The sequence below is a fragment of the Arachis stenosperma genome, unplaced genomic scaffold (assembly GCF_014773155.1).
Source record: "Arachis stenosperma cultivar V10309 unplaced genomic scaffold, arast.V10309.gnm1.PFL2 arast.V10309.gnm1.Scaffold_100029, whole genome shotgun sequence".
In the NCBI taxonomy this organism is placed as follows: Eukaryota; Viridiplantae; Streptophyta; class Magnoliopsida; order Fabales; family Fabaceae; genus Arachis; species Arachis stenosperma.
The window spans coordinates 300,514-304,891 of NW_026651371.1; the positions used below are offsets into that span (position 1 = coordinate 300,514).

At 38.0% G+C, this 4,378-nt stretch overlaps 1 non-coding gene across 1 annotated transcript; it reads right to left on the reverse strand.

Annotated features, from left to right (window-relative positions):
• Positions 1 to 1,696: 1,696 nt before the first annotated feature.
• LOC130960005 (small nucleolar RNA R71) lies at positions 1,697 to 1,804 on the reverse strand. Its single transcript, XR_009078971.1, has one exon. It is a non-coding gene; the product is annotated as a small nucleolar RNA R71 (small nucleolar RNA).
• Between the last annotated feature and the right edge of the window lie 2,574 nt (positions 1,805 to 4,378).

Genomic DNA, 4,378 nt, shown 5'->3' on the forward strand with positions numbered 1-4,378 from the left:
GTTGTTTCTCATGTGTATTCTCAATTTGTTAGTGTCTTTAGTATGAAAATTTCTAAGTTTGGTGTCTTGCATGTCTTTCTTTTCTTAAAAAATTTCAAAAATATGTTCTTGATGTTCATCTTAACATTCAAAGTATTCTTGCATGCATTGTTTGTTTGATCTTAGTTTTTCATGATTAGTCTCATTTTGTTGTTATTCTCTCTCATCATTAAAAATTCAAAAAATTTTCAAAATTATGTCTTTTCAAGTCAATAGTACAGAGAATTGAAGATTCATAATATATAGTAGAGGAATCACAGAGAAAAAGCTGGGCGTTCAAAACGCCCAGTAAAGAAGGATTTCTGGCGTTTAAACCCCAACCAGGGTACCTGGCTAGGGGTTTAACACCCAAGGAGGTAGCCAAGTGGGCGTTAAATGCTAGAATGGATACCATTCTGGGCGTTTAACGCTAGGATAGCAGCAAGGAGGAAATTTTGTTTTCAATTCAAATCTTTTTCAATTTTTCAAGTTTTAAAACTAACTTTTTCAAAATCAAATCTTTTTCATTTTCTTTTAATATTTTCGAAAATCTTTGCTAACAATTAATGTTGTGATTCAAAAATTTCAATGTTAGTACTTTCTTGTTAAGAAAAGTTCAATATTTGAATTTTAGAATCATATCTTTTAATTTCTTGTTAGTCAAGTCATCAATTTAAAAAAAATCAAATATTTTTCAACCATATCTTTTTAAAAATCAAATTTTCTTCAATCATATCTTTTCAATCATATCTTTTTAAAATCAAATTTTTTTCAATCATATCTATTTTAATTTGATTTCAAACTTTTTTCTAACTTCTTATCTTTTTAAAATTATTTTCAAATCTTTTTAAACTAATCACTATTTCTTAATCACTTTTCCATTCCCAATTTTCGAAAATCACTAACCACTTTTTCTAAAATCCTTTTTAATTTTCGAAAACTGTCTCTCTCATCTCTTTCTATTTAATCACTAACACTTATCCTCCTCTAATAATTCGGACCTCCCTCCCTCTCTATAAGTTTGAATTCTTCTCTCTACCTCATCCCTCTATTCTTCTTTTCCTCTGACACATCAAGGAATCTCTATACTGTGACATAGAGGATTCCATACTTTCTTTGTTTTCTTCTCTTTCATATGAGTAGGAACATAGATAAAAGAATTCTTGTTGAAGCTGATCCTGAACCTGAAAGGACTCTGAAGAGGAAGTTAAGAGAAGCTAAAGTACAACTCTCTGGAGAGGACCTGACAGATATTTTCGAAAAAGAAGAAGACATGGCAGCCGAAAATAACAACAATGCCAACAATGCAAGGAAGGTGCTTGGTGACTTTACTGTACCAACTCCCGATTTCTATGGGAGAAGCATCTCTATTCCTGCCATTGGAGCAAACAACTTCGAGCTTAAAACTCAATTAGTTTCTCTGATGCAACATAATTACAAGTTTCATGGACTTCTATTGGAAGATTCTCATTAGTTCTTGGCTGAATTTTTGCAAATCTGTGACACTGTTAAGACCAATGGAGTTGATCCTGAGGTCTATAGACTTATGCTTTTCCCTTTTGCTGTAAGAGACAGAGCTAGTATATGATTGAACTCACACCCTAGAGATAGCCTGAACTCTTGGGAAAAGCTGGTCAATACCTTCTTAGCTAAATTCTTTCCACCTCAAAAGATGATTAAGCTTAGAGTGGAAGTTCAAACCTTCAAACAGAAGGAATGTGAATCCCTCTATGAAGCTTGGGAATGATACAAGCAATTGATTAGAATGTGTCCTTCTGACATGCTTTCAGAATGGAGCATCATAGGTATCTTCTATGATGGTGTGTCTGAGTTATCCAACATGTCATTGGACCATTCTGCAGGTGGATCTATTCATCTGAAGAAAATGCCTACAGAAGCCCAGGAACTCATTGAAATGGTTGCAAATAACCAGTTCATGTATACTTTTGAAGGAAATCTTGTGAACAATGGGACAACACAGAAGAAAGAAGTTCTTGAGATTGATACTCTGAATGTCATATTGGCTCAGAATAAAATATTGACTCTGCAAGTCAATATAAGTTTTCAGAATCTGACTGGATTACAAGCTGCATCTGGCAGTGCTAAAGAAGCCTCCTCTAAAGGAGAAGATTATGACCCTGAGAATCCTGCAATAGAAGAGGTGAATTACATGGGAGAACCTTATGGAAACACCTACAATTCTTCATGGAGGAATCACCCAAATTTCTCTGGAAGGATCAACAGAAGCCTCAACAAGGCTTCAATAACAATAATGGTGGGAGAAACAGGCTTGGCAATAGCAAACCTTTCCCATCATCTTCTCAGCAACAGACAGAGAATTCTGAGCAGAGCTTCTCTAGCTTAGCAAACATAGTCTCTGATCTATCTAAGACCATACTAAGTTTCATGAATGAAATAAGATCCTCCATTAGAAATTTGGAGGCACAAGTGGGTCAGCTGAGTAAAAAGGTTACTGAAACTCCTCCTAACACTCTCCCAAGCAATACAGAAGACAATCCCAAGAGAGAGTGCAAGGCCATAACCATGATCAACATGGCTGAACCTGGAGAGAGTGAGGAGGATGTGATTCCCAGTGAGAAAAACCTCATGGGATGCCCTCTGGACAAAAAGGAGTTCCCTATTGAGGAACCAATGGAATCTGAGGCTCATACAGAGACCATAGAGATCCCATTGAACCTCCTTCTGCCATTCATAAGCTCTGATGAGTATTCTTCCTCTGAAAAGGATGAAGATATTACTGAAGAGCAAGTTGCTAAGTAGCTTAGAGCAATCATGAAGCTGAATGCCAAGTTATTTGGTAATAAGATTTGGGAGGATGAACTCTATTGCTCATTAATGAACTAAACGCCTTGGCTCAGGTGAAGATACCTCAAAAGAAAGAGGATCCTGGAAGGTTCTTAATACCCTATACTATAGGGACCATGACCTTTGAGAAGGTTCTGTGTGACCTGGGGTCAGGCATAAACCTAATGCCACTCTCTGTAATGGAGAAACTGGGAACCTTTGAGGTACAAGCTACAAGAATCTCACTAGAGATGGCAGACAAATCAAAGAAACAAGCTTATGGACTTGTAGAGGATGTCTTGGTAAAGGTTGAAGGCCTTTACATCCCTGCTGACTTCATAATTCTAGACACCGGGAAGGATGAGGAAGAATCCATCATCCTTGGCAGACCCTTCCTAGCCACAGCAAAAGCTGTGATTGATATTGACAGAGGAGAGTTAGTCCATCAAGTGAATGAGGACTACCTTGTGTTTAAGGCTCAAGGATATCCTTCTGTACACATGAAAAAGAAGCATGAAAAGCTTCTCTCAATATAGAGTCAAACAGAGCCCCCACATTCAAACTCTAAGTTTGGTGTTGGGAGGCCCCAACCATGCTCTGAATATCTGTGAAGCTCCATGAGAGCTCACTGTCAAGCTATTGACATTAAAGAAGCACTTATTGGGAGGCAACCCAATTTTTATTTATCTATGTTAGATTTCCATTTTTCATTGTTATTTTATGTTTTCTTTAGGTTGATGATCATGTGGAGTCATATAAACAACTGCAAAAATCAAAGCAAATTCAAAAAATCATTAAAAATAGCACACCCTAGAAGAGGAGCTTACTGGAGTTTAAACGCCAGTAAAGGTAGCAGAATGGGCGTTAAACGCCCAGTCTGGTACCATTCTGGACGTTTAACGCCAGAAAAGGGCACCAAGTTGAAGTTAAACACCAAAAAGGGAAGAAAAGCTGGTGTTAAATGCCAGAAATGGGCAGCAACCTGGCATTCAATGCCAAGATTGGCACTCAAAGGGCGTTTACACGCCAGAATGGTGTAGGGATGAGAAATCCTTGACACCTCAGGATCTGTAGACCTCACAGGATCCTCATCTACCTCAACTCACGCTCTCTCTTCTTCTCACCTTCCCATAACACCCTTCCCTAAATACCCCTCACCAATCACCTCCATCTCTCTTCCTCATCACCTCTTCACCACTCACATCCATCCACTCTTTCCCCAAAAACTCCACCTACCACACCTTTCAAAATTCAAAAACTTTCCCTCCCAAATCTAACCTCTAATACACGAACCCTACCCCTCTCTCCACTCCTATATAAACCCCTCATCCATCCTTCATTTTCACACATCATACTCACCACTTTTCCCCTAAAAGGCTAAACCATTCACACCTCTCCATCTCCTCTATTTTCTTCTTTTTTTCCTCCCTTCTTTCTTTTTTTGCTCGAGGACGAGCAAACCTTTTAAGTTTGGTGTGGAAAAAGCATTGCTTTTTGTGTTTCTATAACCATTTATGGCACCTAAGGCCGGAGAAACCTCTAGAAAGAGGAAAGG